Source organism: Pelophylax lessonae (genome assembly GCF_965119305.1).
Source record: "Pelophylax lessonae genome assembly, chromosome: 1".
NCBI lineage: Eukaryota > Metazoa > Chordata > Amphibia > Anura > Ranidae > Pelophylax > Pelophylax lessonae.
The window spans coordinates 298,522,645-298,548,984 of NC_138768.1; the positions used below are offsets into that span (position 1 = coordinate 298,522,645).

The following is a 26,340-nucleotide window of genomic DNA, read 5'->3' on the forward strand; positions in this document are numbered from 1 at the left end:
ATATTTTAATTCAACCTTCTCTGAAATTTCTAATAAGCAAAAAAAAAAAAAACTCAATAACGAAAGGCCTTTTTTCTATATAGCACTCAGGCAATTTTGGATAATCTACTTCCAACTGAACATCAAGCTCGTAGTCATATACTGTTCCTCTGCGACCTCTATTATCTTTATATTTTACAGCACATACTACTATGATTGCATTCACAGCATTTTTCTAATTAACAGGTGCTGTGGGAAAATGAAAATAATAAAGGAAAAGTGGTGTTTACATTGATTGCTAAATTGCTATGTGAATATAACTAAAACCACCCCAAGAAAAGAAAAAAAACGATAAAGATAAAAATGATATATATTTTATACACACACAAATACACGCGTTTTTTCTTCTCTCCTTAAATATTATACAGGATATCATGCAATCATTATTTAGTTGTCTTAATATTCTGCTTAAAATGATGTGGATATATGAAAAAAAAAATATCTGACAGCTAGACTTCACAAATAATGTAAGACTGAGGCTGCCTGAAGCAGAGTTTTCAATTCTGACTTGATTTGAAATGGTTAATAGGCCATATGCCATTAAAGCCCTTTCATTTCCTCTCTGGCTTGTTATCTGTTTTGAGGTTGAAAGGCAGAACAGAGTTTTATTGTGTCTACCTTCAGAAGCAAAACAAGGACAGACAAAAGAAGGAATGACCCATCTGCGGGCATGCTCGTCAAGATGCTTACTAACTGCCTGTTCCCATTAAATCTCCAGCTAAACAAACACAAACTAAAGCCATCATGGTACCTATTAGGTAGAAAGGACTGATACCTATTAATGCAGGCTCGCTATTCAAGTAAAAGGCCTAGGGATGCAAGAAAAAGAATAAAGAAGAGGCAGTAGAGCCTCTAACAAATGTGAACCCCCTTAACGCCACAAATGGGGGTTAAGAATAACCTGAAAACTGCTAGACGCCACCAGTCAAACCATGGTTAAAAAAAATGTGAGCATCCATACTGGCTCATTGCATGTACAGATTTTGCTTCTTTGTAGTAGATACACTTAGATTAGTGATTCATTCACCACCATTGAATGTTTAGTGAATGTCACATTCATGGTATTATAAATATCTTTATGGGTTGGGTTAGACCAGAATTAGAAGAGATCCTTTATAAAGCTAATATGCCAACAATGCATCTAAGCCAATATTTATACTCTCAAAATGTGTACCGATTGCAGAATAGTTCATTTATGGTGGGACATCAGGACAATTTTTTATTTTTTATAATTATTATAATAAATTGTCATGGTGTCTATGTACCTGTTGGGGAGATTCATCTTCTCCGTTCCCCTAGAGATCACGGTTAGGCCCCTTTCACACTTATGCAACCTAAAAGTTGCGCGATTCTGACTGGACTTGAAGCAATGCCTATGTCGCGAATTTGACGCGATTCTGACTGGACTTGAAGCAATGCCTATGTCGCGAATTTGACGCGATTCTGACTGGACTTGAACCAATGCCTATGTCGCGATTTTGACACAATTTTGACTGGACTTGAAGCAATGCCTATGTCTTTGGACCTCAAAACGCATCAAAATCATCCCAAAGTAGTGCAAGGACTACTTTGAAGTCGTTGCAACTTGAAGTCGTTGTAACTTGAAGTCATACAGATATGAACGGTACTCATTGGAAATCATGGGGTATGACTTGTCATGCAACTTTGCAGTCCCAAATCACAGGACAAGTCGCACAATTGTGAAAAGGGCCTTACCGAGACTGAAAGTTTTACAGTTGCCTCTTGAACAGGAGAAAAGCCAGCCATAGATGGTTGGAATCTGGGCCAGCTCCGCAGGAACCAGACGAGATTCGAACCATATATAGGCAGGCTGAATATACCCAAGGTGATCGATTGATCAACTTGGGTACAACCAGCCTGTCGGATTTTACATGCGATTATTGCTAGCCACTGTTAAAGCTGCTAGCAATAGTCATTGTGTTCTCCCAGCGGGGACAGCTCCCCCCCCCCCCCCCCCCTGGCAGGAGAATACAATGGCTCCACGGGAAGGATTCCACTGACTGTGCTGATTGGGGAATCAAGCGATTTTCTTTCCTGCAATCTGAAAGAAAATCGCTCTATATATGGCAGGCTTTAGAATGGGGACATTTGATTTTTTCTCACACCCTGTTGTGTTGACAAGGTATTTTAAAGCGTTTGTTACCCCAACATTTTATATTCCTAAGATGTACCTGCTGTACCATGTACTTGTATGAGAAAGTATCCTGTTCTTTTTGTATTGCTCCCTTTGTGTGAAATCCCTGGTGTTCATGTCAGTCCCTCTGCTTTCCTATACAAAACTGACCACACTAAGCAGGAGAGCACACCATGGTCAGTTCTCTGGCTATGCTGGGAACTCAGTGTATTCTCCTCCAATAATCAAACTTGTCCTGACACGCCCCCACTGCACAGCCATCCACTGGGAAGCTCAGCATGCTGTCACTTCTCCTCCTCCCCAGCTCTGATGCAGCTGAGAACAGAGGGAATGTGATCACTTATAAAAAAGGGATAAAATATATTAATGTTTTTTTTTTATATCTATACAAAAATGTTCTGCTTTTCATTTCTATGTTAAACTGAATGGGTTGTTTTACAAGGTGATCATTTACAATCACTTTACCCCTTATCTATGAAAAAAAAAAATGGCTCTTATCTATGAAAAAAAAAAAAAAAATGGCTCCTACTTTTTAAAAGTGTATGTATAGCCAAAAGTTTTTTTTTTTTTTTTTTTAACTTTTAGTAGATTAGTTAAGGGTTACGATTGCTGTCTGTGTACCATTGGGGAAATGTTCACTTTCTTCTTGCAACAGGAAGTGAGAGGAAACCTTCCAAAGTTATTGGCGACAATCGTCCAAAACTCTATCTAAAAAGTCTAAAAAATGAAAAAAGAAAAAAAAAAAAGTTTTTGCCTAGAAATAAACTTGTCATCATACTTATATAAGATGCACGAGTATGAAAAATAAATAAAATAAAAAAATAAAAAAGTGAGGAATCTGTAGCCTCTCTCCAGGTGACAGCACATTTCTATCTGATGTATCAAAGGCTTTTTATTAAAAAAAAATCTGTCTGGTAAATGATGTCATCAGACAGGAAGTTAGGGAACATCTGTAGCAGCGGCAGAACAGAAGACATGAACCCCTGTCATCTTTTTTTTACTGCTGCATCTCAATTGCTAATGTCTCCTGTATTCTTATCTAGGGATACACCTCAACAGCAAGACTAGGACTAAACAGGCGATTTTTGAGTCGGGCAACTAAAATTTCCTGCGATCAATATCTTTTCTTGTTACTGTAATCAGAGATGCTACATAAGCAATTGTGCAATTGAGCAACTGATGTTCTATAAATCAGCAAATGCCCTGTACAGCAGTAAAACACAAAAGGGTTTCTAATCCTTCCCCACTCTATCCAAAACTGAAAAAAATAATAATAATAATATATATATATATATATATATATATATATATATATATATATATATATATATATAATATATATAAAATAATATAAAATATATATATATATAAAATATATATAAAATAATAATATATATATATATATATATATATATATATATATATATATATGGGCATTAACCTAAAAAAGGGGAATTGCTCTCTCCCAATCAACATTGATTATTTTCTATCCTCATCCTGCTATCATTAGTAAAGAGATAAGAAAGTACCGTATATCATATTTACTTGTTTTAAACTTTTTTTTTTTTACATTTCTTCAGTTACTTCCTGATGTCTTGCCTAGATAAAGGATGTCATACATCGCAGGAGTCTCTCATAAGAGGAGGAGGAGGGGGGTTTTCTCATCTAAACACACTCTCCTGCATGCATGCTTGAGTTAAGGGCAGATGGATTCCAGGTAGTAAATGCTACATGAATCATTTGCCCTTACTCAAGATGGCCACAGCTAGAAATGCTAGGAGGGTGTTTTTTCAAAGTGATTTCTCACCAAAATAAAGCATGGAGACATGAACGGATGGGGGAGTTTGCTTTGAATATCAAAAATGAACAAAATAGTGTTTTTGGTGCTCCGATGCAGTAAAGATTTCTGGTCTATTCAGAGTAACAGAAAATTCCTTGACAGTAGTTTAAAGCGGAGGCGTTTTTGTGTTTATTAAAAGTCTTAAACACACACTCACCTGTCCCTTGATCCAGCGATGCGGCTGCCTGAAGCCTCAATCCTCTCCCTCTCCACGGTGCTGGCATCACTAGTGTGGGCACCCGACTGTGAAAGATTTTGGCTTCACAGCCGGATACGCACTGCGCATGCGCGAGTCGCTCTGCGTGCCGTGAACGGCCGGGCAATCTACTGGGACTTGTGATGTGTCACCGGAAGATTGCAGGGAGAGGGGAACTTCCGATCGAGCTGCCTAGGTTGCTGAAGTAGCAAGTGGGAGCGGGTACCTGTCAAAACTAGATACCCGCTCCCCCCCCCCCCCCAAAAAAAATGACATGCCAAATGTGGCATGTCAGGGGGTCAGGAGTGTTTAAAGCGGAAGTTCCACTTTTGGGTGGAACTCCGCTTTAAATCTGAAAACGTCAAGATACCAGTAATTCCTTAACGTTGAGTTGAATATTTAATAAAAAAAAAGGACTTGCACGCCATAATGACTCAAAAAAAAAAGCACTCTTTATTTATAGCATAAGAGCTGGTTCACATATATGCGATGACAGACATTGCATGTGATACGCAGCGTTCTGCTCTGCAAATCACATGCGATGCAAATTCAGCCATATAGTCGCATTGAGACACAACTCACACAGGACCCTTTTTTGGGTCCGCACCAGAATCGTATGGGTGTTCACACCTATGCGATCTGATTCACGTCCGAACTGAACTGACAGTTTGAACTGTGATAAGCAAACTAATCTGGGGGTGCCATTAACTTTGTATTGACACCCCCAGCGATTCGCATATGGCAGTGTGAAGTGCCTGGCAGTTGAGTGCAATGCGGGAACCCGCAGTGGAATCGCAGGGTTCCCGCATCGCATATGTGTGAACCGGCACTCAAAGATGTTAATTGTCAAAAATATCCATCTCAGTTCAGAGCAACTGAATTTACCGGTAGGTCCTGAAAATCACAGATGACAAATTGTTTTGAATGCAAATGCAAGAAAAACAACTTTGTATATTTTGTGGCACACCATATAACAACAGTCAGGCGCTGCCCTTAACCACTTCCCTAGTATCAAACAGCACAGTAGCATGGCACAACACACCTGACACTTGTCTATTGTGTTTCATTCCATGGCTTCTGTTGGGAAGCTGTGCAATTACTCAGCTAATCTTTTTGTACAGTAGTCTTTTTTTCAGATCTCCCCTGAGCCTCCTACCCCCTTCTCATTCAGAGGATGACCTCTTGGTATGGTACTTCTCCTCCTTTGAAATATGCTTCCATCCCATCTCTTCTTTTCTCTTCCAGGGGAAGCAATTGCTATTAGCAGCCAAACAGCAATAAAACAAAATGACCAGGTTTCCTGTTGTAAAAGTAAAGCCAGGAATTTATCACCAGGTTCACAACCATGGGACAATTCACTCAAAATTCTTTTCACAAGCAGCTATTTGAAGATGGCTTAACCCATTTGGAGCTGGATAGGCCTAAATTACAACACGAGAAATCGCGGTTTAGTTTTTGCGGTCCCGGTATATTGCGTTTTTTTTGTAATGTTATTTTACTATATAAATCATTAAAAATGAAATATTTTTGTGTTTTCCATAGCTCTTGCTATGTCTCTCAGTATATTTTATGTGTTTAAATGAGTTTCTATTGTTTTAAAAGTGTGTTTAAAGACCTTAAAATGCTTCTACACGTACAGTGACAGTAAAAAAAAAACATGCCTACAATGCATTTTAATAGGGTTTTTCTATTTCGCGGATTTTCACTTTTCGCGGCTGGGTCCGGAACGTAGCCCCCGCAATGGAGGGGGGTTTACTGTATAACATATGATGCATATTACACACTCTAAGAGCTGGTCCACACTAGCGCGACTTGTCAGGCGACTTGGTCAGCCTGACAAGTCGCGCTCCCTCGCGGTCCATTGACCGCTACAGGACCCGTTCTAATAGGAGCGACACAAGTCGCTCTGACTTAGAAAAAGGGTCCTGTACTACTTCAGGGCGACCTCAGAGCGACTTGCATAGACTTCCATTATGTGAAGTCCCTGCAAGTCGCTCTGAAGTCATGGTGCATGGTAATGCACAAGTCGCCCCGAAGTAATAAGGAGTCGTGTCGCCATAGTGTGAACCGAGCCTTAACAGAAACCTTCCATAACATTAAAATACACTAATTAGGACCATTTATGAAGATTTAGGTTGGGTTCACACTATTGCGAATTGGATGTGGTGTCAGGAGATTGTGACCGGCTCTCTATGGAGCTGGTTCACATATTTCGGAGCGGCTTCAGTGCGAATTGCATAGGAGTCCTGTGCGTCTTCTGGTCTGTTTCAGGTCCGAATTCAGCCAAAATCTCAGAATGAAATTGGACCTAAAATGGTAAACAGGGGCGCACCGATCCCCTGCTATGAGCCACTCCCTGGGACAGTGTGAGCCCAGGATTAGTGGTCTTGCCCATAAATTAATCTTCTTTCTATTCTTCTTTATTCTTTCTAAACCTAAAAGCAAGCATGTTATATTATTATTAATATTATGTAGGATTTATATAGCGCCAACAGTTTACGCAGCGCTTTACAACTTGAGGGTAGACAGTACAACCACAATACACTTTAATCCAGTAGGAATCAGAGGGCCCCACTTGTTAGAGGTATATATTGCAGTTATATATTGCAGCCCACCAAAAAATTTAAAAAGTCAGCAATTACAAATACTGTAGCTGCTGACTTTTATAATATTACCTGTCCAGGGATTCAGCGATGTCGGCACCCCAGTCGATTTTTCAATCGGCCCTCAGGTGCTGCCACTGCCATTGCTTGTAAGGGAAAATGGCAGTGCGAAAAGCATGCTCTGCTTAGTGAAGGAGGCAGGGGAAGGAGGGGGGTCGAACATCCAGGAGACCTCACTACAGCAAGATCACTTGGAAGTGGGGATGAGTCCCTGTCAAAAACAGGTACCCGCTCCCCCCCCCCCCAAAAGGTGCCAAATGTGGCACTGGAGGGGGGGGGGGAGCAAGCAAGTGGAGCTTCCCCTTTTGGGTGGAGCTCTGCTTTAATAGTGGTGGCTGCATTTGTTTTCTTTTTTTCATTAGGTTTCATTTTCCTTTATTTTCACCCGGTGATGGGGCCAGTAACACACTTCCTGTCTGAGGGTATCTCTATGGAGGAGCAATAGACCCACCCTTGGACAACAGCACTGTCAACAAGCAGAAAGGGTTGTGTTACATTGCCTAGCAAATTTAGACTTGAATGAGAAATTAAAGCGGAACTAAACCCTTCTATCCTTTTTAGCCAGGGAAGCTGCCATCTTAGCCTCGGTTTAATCTGCAGCTGCCATGGTGCTGCACATGTGATCAGCTATGTCTCCAGACATTTGATGGTTTGACAGTTTGGTTGAAAGCTCAACCAATGTGACAATTATCATTCCTGGCATGCTGAGAATGTAACTTTTTTTTAAAAACTGTTAAATTGATGGGTTTAGTTCCACTTCAAAGCCTAACTCCAGCAAACAGTTTTTAAACAGTTACAGCAACAGTTTTTTTCCTTTCATCCAACTGTCACTTGTTTTGTTAACCCCCTTCCTGCCCGTGCTATAGCTGAAAGATGGGTACAGTGTGGGCTTAATTTGCTGGGAGGGTGTACATGGACATCCTCCCATGATCGCACTGCTCATGGCAGCGCTCTGTAATCACTGAGTCCTTTGGACTCAGCCGATCACAGAACGGGGTAAAGGGCCAATCACAGCAGCCCTTTACCAGGTGATCAGCTGTATCCAATGACAGCTGATCATGGAAGTAAACACAAGCCCAACAGTGCTGCCAATCAATGCCCACCAGTGCTGCCAATTAGTGCCGCCTACCTAGAACGGCTTCAATAAAAGGTATACAGTAAACCCCCCTCCATTGCGGGGGTTACGTTCCGGACCCAGCCGCGAAAAGTGAAATTCCGCGAAATAGAAAAACCCTATTAAAATGCATTGTAGGCATGTTTTTTTTACTGTCACTGTACGTGTAGAAGCATTTTAAAGGTCTTTAAACACACTTTTAAAACAATAGAAACTCATTTAAACACATAAAAGATACTTAGAGACAGAGCAAGAGCTATGAAAAACACAAAAATCTTTCATTTTTAATGATTTATATAGTAAAATAACATTACAAAAAAAAACACGAATTACCGGGACCGCAAAAACTGAACCGCGATGTAGCGGGGGATTACTGTATATAGCAATTTCTTCTTTACAGGGCTAAAAAGGTTAGTCTTAGATCGTGGATGCCTGTAGATTTAGACCCCGTTCACATAGGGGTGACCTGACTTGCTGGGGCGACCTCTGCGCGACATGAACGGACTTCATATAATTGAAGTCAATGCAGGTCACCTCCAGGTCGCCCCAAAGTAGTACAGGACCGTTTTTCTAAATCGGAGCGACTTGTGTCCCTCCTATTAGAACGGTTCCTGTGCTAATCTATGGCAGGCGACACACCGCCTGACAAGTCGCGCTAGTGTGAATGGGCACTTCGAGATTTTAGTGTCAGGGTAAACTTCTACTTTAGATTACATCATTCTTATGTGTAAATTTGTAGTCACTGTGCTTTATTTGTAGAGGCCAACTTATCTTCCAAATAAAATCTTCACATCAGACCACAGTGTAAAAGACGAACAAATTCAATCAGAATGCTCTATTAAATAATTTGAGGTCCACTCACAAATGAAGACCAAAATTAGCCGTCAAAAACCCCCAATTTTCTGATTTTAATGCACAAAAAAAAAAAACACAAAATGTTACACTATTTAAAAAAATAAAAGGAAAAAAAAGGAAAGCAGACACTGACTATTTTAAGTTTAACAGGAGACTCGGTATGGCGAAACTCCTAAAATTCAATACTGAATAGAAAAAAAAATAAAGTAAATAAAAATCAGCAAGCCAGAGGACTTGTATCTACAAGCTGCATTTGACCTATGCATTCTCTGCGACTCCCAATATGATATCTTTTAACTTTGATATGCAGAAACTATCTGAAAACACTTCTGTAAGCAAGGTCAAAGTCACAGAAAGTACGCAGCACTTGTGTTGTTTGTAAAGATAAAGTGAGAATAACATGCACATCCCGCAGAACTAAGCCAGGAAACTATGTCAATAAGGGGCGATATCAATCACAAAATCATACTGCTATGTGAGACAGAGCAAGAAAATGCAAATACTTTGATAAATAACATTACAATGTAAAGGGTAAGATTAATTGCATGTATCCTGAGACACACAAAGTAAAGCAAATTATTAAAAGAACCAATAACATTAAAGAGCAAGTAAACCCTAAGGCCCAGTTCACACTGCTGCGAAGTGCTCCGACTTTGAGAGTCAATACTGTTCATCCTTCAGAGGGATTTTTGGTCAAGAAGTTAGGTGTGTGTTGAAAATTTGAACCAAGACACAATACTAAATTTTTTAGTCTTAATAACTCCAGAAACCACAGATAAACAGTCACAAACTCAGGATCCATCTAGTACCCTCCCAAAATCTAAAATCATACAGGTCAGTTTATTGGCTTAAAACTGGCCCTATATGCGTGTGCAGGGACATTAGATTGTGAGCTCTTTTGCAAAACTGAAACAGATGGTTCTTTATACGCCTTTAAGTTCTGTGTAATATGGAAGTGCCATATAAATAATTGTAATAAATAAACACTTTGATTGCTAAATGTGCATATCTACACACTTTTTGCACCCCTCCAGTAGTTTCCGTATTCAGGGCATACAACTGGATATTACATCCTGTTACCTGCTGTTAACTATAGACGCTATAGACGTGGGCCGGTTAGGTAGAAATTGCTAATCAAATGTCTAAATGTCTAGGGGTAGCTAAAAACCACTTCCCCCACTAATGCTCAAGACATACATGTCTCCCTCATCTTAAGTCCTACCACTCTGCTGCCCTGTTGGACCAAGCGAAAGCTTGGTTCGATCCAATTTCGGACAAACTATGGGTGCTGTTAGAGAGGGCAATGGTGGCGCAGCGAGATCTACCATCTCTGCTTCAGGCCGCATTGACGAAAAGGGAGGTGCACATTCCCAGCCTGTCCTCACTGCGGGCCACACTGGGAGCTTGGGGGGAGGTACAGAGGATGGAGGGAACCCCGATAGCTAAGAGAGAATTAACACTGGCAGCCTATCAGTTCCTGCTTCCCTCCCTGAAAATTCTGAGGACATTGTTCCCGGATACCTTCACATACCATGATGTCCGTGGGCAGGTCGGAACCCCGTCCTCCTTCTTTCATGCACAGCTACACCATTACCACATTAAGTTTCCCAACCCGATTATTGAGGTGCCCTCTGAGATCTGGGACTATTTGCACAAGGAGTATCGTAAAACGAGGGGGTTGTCGTGGTTCTACCATCGTCTGCGCTTCCAGCGTGGATGGGTCAAGTCGGCTAGTATGGTGGCCTGGGAGGGCGACCTTTCAGTGGCATTTTCGGAGCTGGAATGGCGGCTGGCTATTCGCTCCTTTTACACATTTACGCATTGTACTAACCACTGGGAGGTGGCTCTCAAATTTCTCCACCGTAGTTATCTGACACCTGTGAAGATGGCTAAGATGTTCAAAGATGCACCAGTCCTATGCTGGAGGGGGTGTGGGGGTAGAGGTACACTATTCCATCTATTGTGGCAGTGTAGGAAGCTGAGAGGATATTGGGCAGCGGTGTTTGCACTACTTATCTCTATAACGGGAATTTCGCTGTCCATGTCCCCAGCCCCAGCTCTATTGAACTTGGGTATTGACAAGGTTCCACGACCGTTTCGTTGTGTGACCTCTCACATTCTCACAGCTGCAAGGATGTCTGTCACCGCGGCGTGGAGGTCTGTTGATGCACCCATGGTGACAGATGTCATAAACAGGGTTAGAACCCACTACTCCTATGAACAGTTCTTTGCCAACTCCAGCGATAGAAGCCTGCTGTTTGACCGTGAATGGAGTCCTTGGTTGCTAAAGTACCCGAGCTGAGGGGTTTTCCTCTTGCTCGGGCTTGATCTTTACTTGATCACATTATTAATGATGACATATATTTCTATCTGAGGCTGATGTTTAGACCGTCCGGTTGATGGTCTCGGTGTTCATCTGCGTGGATATTGCAAACGTAATGTTCTATAGCATGCTAGAGTTAAGGTTCTTTGTGGACGCACCTCCTGTTAGCTTCGGGAAGCTCTGGGTGTACGCCGGGGGCTGGGTCCCAGCTCCTGCGGGGGTGGGGGGGGGGGAGGGCGTGGGACCACAGTATTGATCCCCTTGGGGGTGGTCCGGCGGCCCGAACCTTCGGCTCAGCGCGGGGGAAGTTGGACTGGGGCCTGGTCTCCGGGGGGGGGGGGCCCGGATATTGAGTACTGGGGAATCCAAAAATGTATCCGTCACGGTTTTGTATGGTATACTCTAGTGTGTTTACTATATTTGTTCAATGTTATACAACCATTACGTTTACCTGTACTGTATTTTATGTTTGATGTTTTGAAACTTTAATAAAAACTATTGAAAAAGACATACATGTCTGCCCATAGATGTTACAAGGGACAATATGACCGACCTAAGGACACCAAATGCTCTATAAATGTATAATGTTGACCAAGAGTAGTCCATATAAGTGGAGCGTGGAGGCAAAAAGATGGGAAAAACAATAGTAAATTTGGACAGATTTTCTATCCTAGCTGATGTTCCCCCTGGAGCTGTCAGCCTGTGGGTATTAGACTACAACCACAGACATGAGAACATCCCTTGACTTGTCATTTCATGGGCTACTTTAGACTGTGCCAGGACACAGCAGCAAGGAGTCAAGTGGGCTCTGCCACAGGGCCTGTGGCATCTGTGTTTAGGCAAAACTACTAATTTGCCAGCTATGTTTGAACGTCACTCTTTTAAAAAACCATGTGATTTCACATTAATTAGCCAATCAGCTTCCATGTTTAGCTTATTCAACTAAGCTTTGACAAAAAAACTTGGACGCTGATTGGTTTCCATGAAGGGCTGTACCAGATTTTGCACTCTCCAGTCTTAGTAAATCAACCCCAACAGTGTCCTACCGCAGAAAGTTGAAGAGAACCTAGAGCTGCCAACAGGCAGTCCCTCATAGGTCTCTTGATCAGAGGGGGGTTTAAAAATAGGTTTGGTTTACATAGAGATGGACAAATCAATATGGATTTCAGAAGCCAGGCTGTCCAGCCCAGCAGGAGTTTTTTGGAGACAACCTCAAAAGCGACGTGCCAGCTGTAATTTCTAGGGAGCATTGGCTAACCGGTTCCTAGAATTTGCCCAGCCCTGGGTTTACATAAAGCTTTAGTTACACTTTAAATACTGTTACGTGTTTTATATTAATAACCAGATAAGTACACTAAGGCTACATGTACACGGGACGTTTTAAAAAGTCCCTTGAATGCTGGAATTGAAAGGACGTTTAAAACGTCAGTTGTGTCGCGTTTGCACCCGCTTTTAGCGGGCGTTTGCGTTTAGAACAGTTTCTAGAGGTCAAAAAATCATTCCCCTTTAAAATGGAAAAAACGCGGATCATCGTGTTCGGTCGCGTTTTGCGTTTAAAACGCCGGTAAACACACGTTCTGAACATCCTGAACGCAAATAATTGCTTTCCAAAAAACAACACTGAACTCAACTGCCTGTAAACGACCCTGTGTACATGGACAGATAAGATAACATAGAGGAGGGTTCAGGGGCGTATGAAAAAAACGCCCAACTGCTCAAAAACGGCCGTTTACAAGTTGCAGTGTACATGAGCCCTAAGAAAAATGAAAAAACAAAAAAGTTAAAAAATAAATACTTGTGAAGCCAATAAATGAACAATCACAACCATTTAACATTTTCATTTAAGATCTTTTGTGGGGGATATCACCAGTAATATACAGTACGTTCCTATATAATGTATGGAAAACCAAGTAGCTAAAAACCATCTTTAAATAATATCCAACGGGTTAAAGTCTGGGATCAATGGGCTGCCATCAGCACTGAATTACAAAACAAAGAAATGGCACAAAATAAACTCTCTAAACCCTGCATAAGGGTCATGTATTTATCCAACACTCAACTGCTTTCTATTATGCCCTTGATTCCAGGACCAGACACAGAAATATCAGGTATCAGTTTCTGCTCAAATGTACATATCTCCTCCACCATCACCTGATGTTCTATAGCAGCCTCTCTCAACCATTGTGTCACAGAGGAACCCTTGAAATAATCTTCAGGTCTCACGGAACCCTTATTAAAAATAATTATATCCATAGGTCACAGTACGTTTGCATGATCCGTAAGCTGAACAAAGTTTCTACTAAGAGAATAAAGAATATGGTGTATCTAGAGCAGCCTTTCTCATCCTTTTCAACACAGAGGACCCATTGAAATAACTCAGGGAACCCCTGATAAAAATTACTAGATCTACAAATCATGATACATAAAGCTATAAAAGAAAAATTCCACACAAGGCACGATCATTTGATTTTCGTATAGTATGTACACAACTTTCGATATCCGATTCAGGCTTTGCAAATGAAAATTTCCAAAGGGACAAACACCAAAAGTTTTCTCGTACGTAAACAAATTACGAAAACAAACAAATTACAAAAACATTACGTAAACAAATTACGAAAACAAACAAATTACAAAAACATTACGTAAACAAATTACAAATACGAAAGTCTGCACATGACAACAAAAAAAAAATAAAAATCCTTTGTCGTACGAGAATTTTCGTACATTATTTCCATCCTCGGTTCTGACTTACTGTGAAGAATCGAGGCAAACCGGATGATCGTTTGCCTGATTTTCTTATACACCTTTAGTGTATGGTCAATGTATATGTATAATGTTAGTGTATTAGGTCAATGGGAAGAACGCTCCTTAAACTTTTGGTCACTGGGTAGAATTACTCCCCCAGATAGCTAAAAGGATCAATGGAAACATATCTGAGAGACAGACATTGATCAAGGAACCCGTAGGAACCTTAGGAGGAACCCTATGGTTCCTTGGAACCCTGGTTGAGAAATCCTGATCAAGAGAATTGGATACCGTGAGTAGATACATTTCTATTTTGACAACCCCAACATTTTTTACATTAGTAATCTTAAAATAAAAAGAATAACGGTATGTTGAACTCTGAATATTATGGTGTCCCCATTGGTGTGCGCAGCCTATTGCATAGAGCACAAACACATATGAATGTAGAAGAGCAGAGCAGTGAAAGGTGTCAGTTGAGCAAAGATTGGTGTCAGTAGGGCAGTGGACGTGTCATTAGCTTTTTTTGTTTTTATTATTTTTTACAATTTTTTTAAATTATTTTTACAATATTATTTTTTTACAATTTTTTTTTTTTTTTTTAGGAGCCCCGTTATGGGGCTTTGGTAAAATATTAAGGATCTAAACAGACCACTGATATCTCACTTATTATTATTATTAATAAGGATTTCTATAGCGCCAGCAGTTTACGCAGCGCTTTACAATATTAGAGGGAGGCAGTACATATACAATACTATAAAATATAAGAGGATTAAGAGGGCCCTGCTCAGAAGAGCTTACTATCTACTTATGAGTCAGAGAAAGAAACTGAGGACAGAGATTCTACAGTCCCCTTCTCTGCATCCTGCAGTAAACATAGTTTACTATGCTTCATTTAGGAATGAACACAGGAGTGATCAGCACAGATCACTCACTGTGTTCATTAAAAAAGGAAGGGGTCAGTAAATGAAATATTTAAAAGCCCCTTCCCCGCTCCTTAGAGGAGAGGAGGGAAGCTGGCAGCAATGCAGGGGGGAGACAGGAAGCAGGGGGAATTGGCACTGCAGGGGGTGATTAGGGTGTGCCTAGGCACACCCTGTGCGCACACCTATGGGTGTCCCTTACCACTAGTAGTCAGTGTAGAAATGACTCCTTACATTGGAGGTTAATGTCCTCCTTGTATAACTGGTCAATGAAGATAAGACGTCTAGACACCACTGCTCCTCTCAAGGTACCCTAGGGTTCCATGGAACCCTGGTTGAGAAAGGGTGCTCTACAGTATAAAGTACAAACATAAAGCATTTATTTACAATTCTGAAGACCTCAAAATTCAGGATCTGTTGCCAAACGCACAACAGTAGACCAATGCGAATAGACAAAGTGCTTTTAAGGACCAGACTAAATCCATCCTTCCCTAAACACAGCTGGCTTTATGCACTAAACTTACTTGGATAAACCCCGTGGGCTGGCAACAAAGTTCACATATATCAACTTCCACTGTAGACACACTATAGTGATGTGACATTAAACTGTCTAGGGAACCTTAGCCTGAGAGCTAGACCGAAGGCTAGGCATACCGTGATATAGAAGCACCACTACATATCCCTGCAAATATTTACACTTACTTTCTGGAACATAAGAGTTTTACAAAGATTACAGACAAAGCTTGGCAATAAATCCTGGGAGACAAAGGCCTGATGACCTACTACCCCCATCACTGCTTTAGAATGTGGCTCATTCCAAGAAGGAAGTCAGCATTAAAAAAAAGATTACAGAAAGAAAGCATAGCTAGAGGATATCATTTATGAAAGATGCCACGGTTACCCATAGCAACCGGATGTCTGCTTTTATTAGACTGATATGGACAGCTCTGCCTTTATTTGGAATTTTAATAAAATTACCCCTATGGATTTCATCCTATTGTTAAGCATCATATGGACCTTATTTGACATAATCCAGATATTTCCATCAGAAAATGACAACACATGGCATACGCTCTCATATAAAAAAAGAGAGATAGAAAATAAATTCTGATTAAAAATAGATATAATAATATGACAATGAGCAATCAACATATTTTTCCTTTTCTAAAATACAGAGTCCCTCCTTTCTTGCATCACAGTCCTGCTGATCTCCTGCAATTACTTTGCAGCTACTTTCTGCTATAATAAACAATCAACATGTTTTTTTCCCCTTTTCCAAAATATTTTTTTTTTTATACTTTTTTTTTGTTTCCTAGCACTGCTGATCTCCTGCAGCTTCTTTTTGCTATCATAAACAATCAACATGCGTTTTCCTATTCAAAAATACTGTGTTCCCCCATTTATATCCTTTCTGAAACATAGCGCTGCTGATCTCCTGCAAACTCTTTGCAGCCAACAATCGACATGTATTTTTTTTTTTTTTTAAATACTTTGGGGTTGATTTACTAAAATTGGAGAGTGCAAAATCTGCATAGTAACCAATCAGCTTCCAGTTTTTTTTTTGGCTGAAGTTAAAAGCTGCCATGCACAGCTGCACCAGATTTTGCACTCTCCAATTTTAATACATCAATCCCTTTGTCCCCTTTTTTTTTTCATAGCACTGCTGATCACCTGCTGCCTTTTTCTGCGATCATAATCAATACGCGTTTTCCTTTTCCAAAATACTGTGTCCCCCCATTTGTATCCTTTTTGCAACATAGCGCTGCTGATCTCCTGCAACCTCTTTGCAGCCACTTTCTGCTATTATAGACATGTCTTTTTTCCTTTTCTTATATACTGTGCACCCCCCCCCCCTTTTTTTCCATTACTGCGATACTGATCGCCTGCAACCTCTTTCTGCTTTAATAAACAATTGATAATGCATTTTCCTTTTCTAAAATTCTTTTTTTATCTTTTTTTTTTTTTTGCATTAGTGGTGCTGATCTCCTGCACCTTCTTTGCAGCCTCTTCCTTCCTCACTCACTCTAATGTTGCTGTCAAGTCAGTGCTGCTTATCCAGCGTGGAGAAACAAGCCAGCACAATGAGTGCCATGACACAGCCGCTTATCACTTCCACCTGGAGGGAGGGGGAAACATGATGTGACAGGGTGACAACGCCTGAGAGCACTTAGGAGACAAGGCAAGAGCGTTGTCGCCCCAAACAAGGACCTTCACGGCGGCTATCATTTTAACGCAAGCTGTAGATTTTAAAAGACTAAAAATCAATGACATCAATATTTTAAAGAGCTAAGCGCTTTTACCATAATGATGATAAAGAAAACAGAGCTATACACAGCTATGAGATTTTTACATTTCAATATAGGGAAATCACAATCGCATTGCAATTGTTTAATTCAAAGTCAATTTACGCAACTTTCACACCACGTTAAAGTCATCAGTAAATATCAATCTACTGCATACGAGTGGGGCCGAATGCCAGAATTGGGTCAGTTGCGAGATTGGGTTTCGCTCCACTTCAAAGCTGATTCACATTAGTCCAACTTCTGATGCGACTTGAGTCGCATGACAAGGGAAAACACATTATGTTCAATAGTGCCTGTTCTCCTCAATGCAACACAGCATGGTGGGGAAAGGTTTCTGTGCTACTTTGGTGCGATTTTGGCCCCAAAGAACATGCAAAGTTGCATTAAAGTCACACCGAAAACTGCATCAAAATCGGATTGCAGCAGTGTGACCGAAGCCTTAAGCTGGATACACACTATCCAACTTTTGTGGTTAGATTTCCTTCAGATTTACCTTTTCTATGTAGTGCAAGGGCCTGCCAGATTGCATACAAATTGAAAGTGTTTAGGTTTGACCTCATATTATATGGTTTTGGTAAGTCTGAAGGAAAAAGTCTTCAGAAAATCCTATAGTGTGTATGGCCCATTAATGACAGGACCTGCAGGGACAGAAATGACCCACCAATTATAAGATTACAGATAACTGGTCCTTTCCATTTTTCTTAGTAATGATGATAAACATGCATAAAAAGCTGACTATGTCACACGCAAGTCCTCCTGCAATCGCAAACATGCAATCCTGATTTCACAGCAATCTACACACTTTAAGACACCTTTAATCTGTACCATTTGCATTTGAAAAGTTCAGAAAAGCTAAAAAAAAAAAGGAAATGTACATTTCCATTAATTATACACAGATGGGTAACGATTAAGATAAAGCAACTAGTTTAAACCAGCATTCAGGAAAAAAACGAGATGGCTGGGAGGAAAATCCACCATCTGCCGTATTATGCCCCGAAAATATACTTTTGGAATATTCTGCATTTTAAAGAGCATCCAAACCCAACCCCTGACTATATTTACCATAAATCTTCAGGCTCTTTTTTTTCTGCTTTTTTTTAGTGCCTTTGATCCAGAAAAAAAAGGGAAAATAGAAGTCTAGGGCAGGACTCTAAAACTCAATCCAAGCCATAAGGTCTTCAAAAAATACTCCTGGAAATCCCTTAATCTTCCAGCAAAAGCCAATCACCAAGAACAAAAAGCTTTGAGATGGAATAAAAAATCAACATAAAGAAGGGAGGGTTAGGTTCAGTGTGGTCTTCAAAAAAGTGTCAGCTCTTGGGGTTTCTGTTTTTTTTTTTTTTTTGCGTCGACTTGAAAGTTGGTGGCATTTAATCCAAGCAAAAAATGAAAACCATAAATAAAAAAAATCGAAGCGATCTAAAAGCTTAATGTATTCTCCAGGCAGATCTGAGGAACTCTTAAATGAGCAGTACAAATGACTGTTAGGAAAATACAGGAGAGCTGCAAAGAAAAGCCCCCGTGTCTTATTAATCTTTATTTTTTTTTTCCCTTACCAGTGAAAATTCAATTTATTTTCGAGCCTCCGGGGCAGCGTTTTCATATCACGATGACAGCAGAAAATCAGCAGCAAAACAAAAAAACAATAGAAAAATGAATTTAAATATTAGCAGGCAAGAAGGGAAAATGTCTTTGTTATCATTCTTGTAAACTCCACACCAATCAGAAATAAAGATCGCCTATAGATTTCCAAAAGAATGCAGGATTTCAGCAATCCAGGGGTGATTCTCCTTTTGCTGCAGATAATAAATATGAGAGGATGACAGAAGTGTGTTGTGACCCCCGGTGATCGGGCTTCAGCACTGCATGAGAAGGATCTGCACCCTGCAACATCCACTTAATCCTCTCTCCTGTGTCTTAGATCCCCTTGGATGCCTGCTAGCAGCTTAATTCTCCCAGACATTCAGCTTTTTCTTCTGCCGATTCCCCAGGATCGCCCCCCTACATAACAGAGGAGGGGGTGAAGAGAAATGCCCCGATCGTGCAGGAATTGATGGATGGGAGCCGGACGATTGTGCGCCCGTGCAGCGGCGCAGGGACGATGGCTCTTCTCAGCTGCTCTGCACGTCGGGAACTGACAGGCAACCGAAACGATGCTTCTGTCTCCTCTGTCGGCGGCACGCCCTCGGCACGCCTCTACCGCTGCAGCCGCCAATGGCGGGGAGCTGTGTCAGGCAGGCGGGCCAATGGGAGGCGGGGAAAGGCGGTTACCAGGGTGATACGCTCGGCGTCCCAGTGGAGCCCCTGGGAGGAAGGAGCAGCCACGCGTTTATTTCGCGGAAAATTTTAAATAGCAACTTGTGGACTCGGAGGATGCAGAGGAAGCAGCTGGATCGGGTAGTGTTTGCTGTCAGCGGTTCAAAGCGATCATCTGGCCCTGACACTGCATGCAGAGGAACTCGGATTTTCACACGCTATGGGGGAATCTATCCAATCAGCTTCTAGTATTAGCCTGGGCTATTAGGCCCCTTTAACACTTGTGCCATTTGGGACTGCAAAGTCGCATGACAAGTCGTACTCCATGATTTGCGATAAGTACTGTTCATAGCTGTACGACTTCAAGTCTCAACGAAAACATTCTCTGCACTACTTTGGGCCGATTTTAATGCGCTTTGAGGTTCATGGTCATAGGAATTGCTTCAAGTCCAGTGAAAATCGCGGCAAACAAATTGCGGTAAAATCACGCAACTTTTAGATCGCATAAGTGTGAAAGGGGCCTTATGCGATCTAAAAGTCACGCAATATTACCACAATTTTTTTGCTGCGATTTTGACTGGACTTGAAGCAATGCCTATGTCTATGTATAGACCTCAAAACATATTTAAATCAGACCAAAGTGGTGCAGGGAATACTTTAAAGTCGTTGCGACTTGAAGTCATACAGATATGAACGGTACTCATTGGAAATCACAGAGTACGACTTGTCATGTAACTTTGCAGTCTCAAATCACAGGACAAGTCGCACAATTCTGAAAGGGGCCCTAAAGGATAAGTCCAGGCAAAAATGAACTAACGTTGTGCTAAATTCTAACCCTGTATTTCAAAAATCACCGTATTTACCTATTCTGCAGCCAGTCCGGTCTCCAGCGGTGGAAGGTCTGTGCAGGAGAGGACCGACAACGGCTGTGAAATGACTGGGAAGTGACGTCACCCATAGAGTTACTGTGAGGCTTCCATTGTCAGAAGTCTTTCCTGCACTCGCCTGCACGCCGCCTCTGACAGCTCAGCGTGGGACCGGATTGGCTGCAGAATAGGTAAGTACAATGATTTTTGCGTTACAGGGTTAGATAGATTACGGTTAGAATGTAACACAGAGCAGGTTTCGCGTTTGTTAGGTTTTGCTTAGACTTATCTTTTAAAGCTCCTTCTAAAAAGGGGAAACTCTGCTTGTTTGCTTCCACCCCCCCTTCACTGCCACATTTGGTACCTTTGGGGGGGGGTGTATACCTGTCAAAACCAGGTACCCTAGGGTTTCCACCTTTTCTTCAAGCCAAACCCGAACACTTAAGCAGCCTGGGACACCTTTCAGTGCCCCCAAGGAGAGTAGTAATGCAGTGTGTATAGCATGCCGCAGTGGGTGTGGCCACATTGCCCTTGCTGACATCATCTCCCTACCCCCAAGTGATGCTGAACTGGCCCCAAGACACTGGCCCGCAACTCCCAAATGGCAACAGATTAATGTGTAACTATCTTGGTTACTTTACTTTGGTTACTTGGTTCATGAGGTCATGAAGAGTCGGACATGACTAAATGACTGAACAACAACAATCTTGGTTACTTGGGAAGCCACAGCCTGGTCTGAATAATGTGTCTTGGTTTTAGTCCGCCTGAAACCTGGATACATGATTTAAAACCCAGACTCTCCGGGTGAATCCCGGACAGGTAGCAACCCTGAGGCACCCGCTCCCATTTTCAGGTAAGATCGTCACCAGTGGCAGCTGGTGCTAACCCCATCTTCTTTAGAACGACCTCCTACCCTGATTGACCTGGAGGAGAAGCCATAAACCGATAGCAAATATTGGTTCGGTAGTGTCACAAGTGGGTGGGCACTGCGCAAGCCCATTTTTTTTGAGCCAATTAGAGCCTCAGGCTCTAATCATCTGTTTGAATAAAAAAAAAAAAAAAAAAACTCATAGAAAGCTATGATTTCAGCACCCCAGATGCAAGCTAGGGGGGTGGCACCCATTATGGACCAGCTGCCACTAATTGCAATCTACGAAATTTCGAGATACCCTCCTCCCCCCCCCCCCCCTTTCTTCTGGGAGATACAGGTCCCAGAAGACAGAGGGACCATTCAGAAAGTGCAGTGCGCAGTAGGAAACAGGTCGTAAAGCCGCAAGGCTTCACTTTCTGTTTCCCCTAGTGAAGAATTTGCACCTGGAGTCAATGAATGGATCGGCTTGGGGTCCCAACATAGCGGGATAAAATCTGCTATCCTTTATAGCCAAGGAAGCTGCTTCTGTTTGATCTGCAACTGCCATGTTGCTGCACATGTGATCAGTTATGACACCAGCCATTTGATGGTTTGATAGTTTGGTTGAGGAGACAAGCAAATGTGACAGCTAGAAATCCCAGCATTCCAGGAATGGATCTGTTTTTTGAAACTGTTAAATTAATACATTTAGTTCCACTTTATGATTTACTGCTTTTCAGGGGCTCTGGGTTTCATCAAAATGGCAGTTTTCAGCAAGAAGAAACAGGAGTAATGCTAGAGGCAATTCACAGCACACACTCATTTTGGTAGCATAATTATTAATGTGGAATGTAGGTTCCCTGCTAAATAACATTATTTTTTATCAAGTTGTTATGGGTAAAGTTATTTCTTTGAGGTTCATAAATGAGAGGTGCTCTAACAAGAGTATTTCATTAAGGGGGATTCGGCAAAACTAAAAATGCAATGCTACCAATCAGCTTCTAGCTTTCATTTTCAAAGCCTTAAGCCTCGTATACACGCAACGATTATTGGCCGACCGATCGTCCGACTTTTGTCCAAGTTGTGTTTTGTTGGTTGGAATGTGCCTAGACTGCAAACAAATTTTCTCGGCCAACAAATTCTACTTCAGAAGATGTCATGTGTTGGTTTGTTTTCTTTGTGTTTTTTCTTCAATGAGCATGCCCAGACTTGCTCATTAGATTTTTCCCTGTCGAAATCTGTACTGACTGCACGAAAATCGGCCGTTGTGTTGACGGCCAACAAAAATTTTATAGTCTGCACACCAGATTTTTTTCGGCCGAAAAGTCGGAGTCGGTTGTCGGAAGCATCATACTAACAAGCCGAAAATCGGCAGATCGGACGTTGGCCGAAAATTCCCTGCCAATTTTCGACGCGTGTGAAGCTGATTGGATACCATGCACAGCTGCTCCGGAATCTGTCTGCTCCAGTTAAAGTGCCCATTCACACAGCAACAGACAGCTGCCGCACATTATACTACGGCTGTTTAGTGTCTAGCAACTGTCTGTTCTGGCTGCTGTGAGATGCCAGTAGAGGGCAGTGTGCTCCCTTTTTTTTTTTTTGAAACTTTATTTGAAGTGTACAAAAGTGACACTTCATTCATGTCACTGTACAGCAGCACGTTGCGTTGCTCTGCAGTGACATGCAATCCTGTCCAGTGCACTGCGATAAAATGCAGCTAACTGCACTGCACCTTTGAGTTGTGTTGCAGTGTAAATACTGAAACGCAATTCTTGTGTGTCCTAGGAAGTTACCTCTAAGACACACAGAAAAAAATTGTTCTAGGTGAGTAAAGGGTACCCTGTTAAAAGACGTAATGCAACACAGGACTGCACAAAACTCTTGTTGCTGTAAAATAAAATAGTTTTTTTGCAGTCCTGTGGTGGTGGTGGTAGTTCCAGATATTATATTTATAAATCAGCCGGCCCAACACTCAATTTCATCATATCTGTTTTGGAACATGAACTAAATTGGAGTGGAGTACAATTTGAGGGAGATTTACTAATGCTTATGCACACATAATCTGGTACAGCTGTGCATAGTAACCAATCAGCTTCTAGGTTTTATTGTCAAAGCTTAAAGCAGAACTGCACTGCATCTGAGCACCACAAATAAAAAAATGCAATTTCATTTTTAATATTCAAAGCAAACTCCGCCATCGATCAATGTCTCCATGCTTTATTTTGTTGAGAAATCACTTTGAAAAACATCCCGCTAGCATTGCTGGCAGTGGCCATCTTAAGTAAGGGCAAATGATTCATGTAGCCTTTACTTCCTGAAATCCATCTGCCCTTAGCCTAGGCATGCAGGCAGGAGAGTGTACTCATCTGAGAAAACCCCTCTGAAGACTCCTGGGATGTATGACATGATTTTCTTAGGTATGTAAACCAGGAAGTAACTGAAGAAATGTAAAAAAAATATATATACTTTAAAACAAATAAATATGATATACTTTCCTATGTATGTACTAATGCTAGCAGCAGAAGGATTAGAAATAGTCAATGTTGACTGAGAGAGTGAAGTTCCACTTTAATTGAACAAGCTGAAGTTGGAAGCTGATTGGTTACCATGCACAGCTGCACCAGATTCTGAGTGCTCCAGTTTTAGTAAATCTCCCTCTTTATGTCTATTAGGAATATTGATTGGTTGCTATGGGCAGCAAGAGCTACTCTTGTTAGTATGCTGTTCATACATGTGCTGTCCTCGTATTTAGGAAGCGTTAAAGTGGTTGTAAAGGCAGAAGGTTTTTTATCCTCATACATTCTTTGCATTAAGATAAAACCTGTGTGCAGTGCCCCCCTCAGCAACTCTAATACTTACCTGAGCCCCATCTTTATCCAGAGATGTTATACGAGAGACTTAGCTGTCCAGGACTCTCCCTTCTGATTGGCTGAGACACAGTAGTGGACGCCATTGGCTCCTGCTGCTGTCATTCAAACTCAGCGAGCCAATGAGGAGAGAGAGAGGGGGAAGGACCAAGCTGCAGCTTCATGTCTGACTGGACACAGGGAGCTGTGATTCGGCTCGGGTTCTCCCATAGCAAGCTGCTTGCTGTGAGGGCACTCATCAGGAGGGAGGGGCCAGGATCACCGAAGAGGGACCCAAGAAGAGGAGGATCTGGGTTGCTCTGTGCAAAACCAGCGGCAAGAGGGGAGGTAATTATAACATGTTTGTTATTTTCCTACAAAAAAAAAAATGAGACTTTAGTATCACTTTAACTACTTCAGCTCCGGAAGGTTTTACCCTCTTCCTGACCAGGCCATTTAACTGATAATTGTGCGGTCGTGCAAAGCTGTACACAAATAAAATTGGTCGTTCATTCCTCTGAACGATCGGCGGGTCCCGGCGGTAATCGCAGCCGCCGGACCCGCTGATTGGCTCCCGCTGTGTCCAATCATAGCAGGAGTAGTGCTCTTGCGGCGCACGTGTGCCCCCAACATCACCTGCACAAAATCACGTACATATATACACATATACACATATATATGTACACATGTACTCAGATTTATACTGTCACCGCATATATACTGCAGCAGAGCAGCCAGGCCGCTCTGCTGCAGTTTATATGCGGTGGGCGGTCCAGAACTGGTTAACACATGCATGGTTTAATGTGTTGTATCACAGCGGCCCTTTATTTAATTCAGTGCAGTACACCCCAAAAGCAGCGAGTTATTTAGTGTTGATGTGCACCGCAATGTAAGTGCATTGGGGTCCCATTCCTGAATGAGCACACCAACAGCATAACCAATGTTAACGTAAGAGTGGCAATTCAGCCTTCTAACCTGTATAACATCATACAATCAGGCCTTACTGCTGGTTCACACATATGCGATGCGGGAACCCTGCGAATCCACTGCGGGTTCCCGCATCGCACTCAACTCACAGGCAGTTTACACTGCCATATGCGAATCGCTGGGGGTGTCAAAACAACGTTAACGACACCCCCAGATCAGTTTGCATATCTCAGTACGAACTGTCAGTTCGGACATGAATCGGATTGCATAGGTATGAAGAAATGTGCACAAAATAACCTGCGCCCCCTACTGGACACTAGCTGTTAGCTCATATACTGGAGGATTTATAAAGATAATGCACACACGAGCAGCGCTAGTAGATATATTAAAAATGGTAATAATGTTCATCAAAGTCCCACAGGCATGATGGTTAAGAAATTCTGGATTATGGACTTTCTATCCAGGTGCTTGACACAGCAGAGAAGTGACACAGACCATCCACCACACACTTACTCTTACCGACAGGTGATGATCAGAACAGCAGTAAGTGGTTAAAGGGACCACTAAATCCCGCCATCTTGAAAAAAACTGGGGACATCCGCAATTCAGTCAGCCAAACAGCACCAATCCTTTGATAACAAAACTCCACATAGGATGACATGCAGGAACAATCCACCTTATATCTCCAGATAAGCAACCAACCTCTTGCATGGGAGAAATATCAAAGAGATAGTGTAATATGTTTAAAACACCTTTATTGAAAAAACAAAGGTTACACTCACCATCCACAGAGGTACAGTAAGCAGAATGCATATAAAAACACTGGATAAGGAACGCTCCCCGATTTCCACCAAAAAGATGGCTGATTTACAATTTCAGGGTGTGACGTTTTAACGCTGGCAAGCTCCTCTCGATGCATTTCATCACTACGATGTCTTCAGGGGGCGTGGCCAAGTGTCCGCGTCACATCCACTATATAGCCCAGACGGAAGAGGCGGTAATTGTAAACAGCTGTGTGTCTGGCACAATAGACACTTTGGGGGGGGGGGGGGGGTGGATCCACGTATCCCTCATGCATTCCACCCAGGGTGAAACACGGAAACCAAGTCCACCCCGGAAACCGGAAAAGCCAACGGAGTCACAGCCCCGATTGTAACAAAAGGGACACATCTCATTAAGCAAGGTTATAATCATAAATTTAGATCATCACACACGGAAGTCGGAAAGGAACATTATTGACAATCAAAATACTAAAATATATACAATTGCATAGGTGTGAACACCCATGCAATCCAATTCTGGTGCTGACCCAAAAAAGGATCTTGTGCGACTTTGGTCCAAATATGATGCAAAGTCAGCCATACAATCTGAATTAGCAACGCACAGACATCGCATGTGTTTTGCAGAGCAATGTCTGACATTGCATATGTGTGAACATGGAC

General features: G+C 41.9%; 1 protein-coding gene across 2 annotated transcripts in view; it reads right to left on the reverse strand.

Moving 5' to 3' along the window:
• FAM222A (family with sequence similarity 222 member A) overlaps nucleotides 1-19,273 on the reverse strand; it is a 119,188-nt gene extending 99,915 nt beyond the window's left edge. The window contains exon 1 of one of the 2 annotated variants that reach the window (XM_082274776.1): nucleotides 18,710-19,273. The gene's annotated coding sequence lies outside the window, so the exon portion shown is untranslated. Of the gene's footprint in view, nucleotides 1-18,215; nucleotides 18,423-18,709 lie in introns of those variants that run through there. The other variant, XM_082274775.1, reaches the window with a different exon arrangement.
• Nucleotides 19,274-26,340: the final 7,067 nt, after the last annotated feature.